Source organism: Propithecus coquereli, unplaced genomic scaffold (genome assembly GCF_000956105.1).
Source record: "Propithecus coquereli isolate 6110/MARCELLA unplaced genomic scaffold, Pcoq_1.0 Scaffold495, whole genome shotgun sequence".
NCBI lineage: Eukaryota > Metazoa > Chordata > Mammalia > Primates > Indriidae > Propithecus > Propithecus coquereli.
In genome coordinates this window covers 17,813-18,119 of record NW_012150785.1, presented here as the reverse complement: position 1 = coordinate 18,119, position 307 = coordinate 17,813, and positions in this window count along the sequence as shown.

Sequence of the window (307 nt, the reverse complement as noted above, 5' to 3'; positions counted from 1 at the left end):
AAACTGTTTTAAAAGAGTGGAGTTAAAGAAAGGTATAAGAGGAGAATGATACTCCATAGGGAAGTGGTATAGAAGCTCTGAAAGTGGAATGCATGTGTACTTAAACATTTCCCACATTCCCTAGATTTCTAGTATTAGTCCTAAGGAGAACATGTTTTTAGCCAAATCTCTGTTTCTGCTCAATAATACCAATTGATGAGCTGTGGAATTAAGTTTAGAGAAAAAAACGTGATTTTATCTTTAATGTTGCAATAAGGTTGGCCTCTTGGGTAGAGCAAATAATCTTGCGTCTATGAGCCCTAATCCT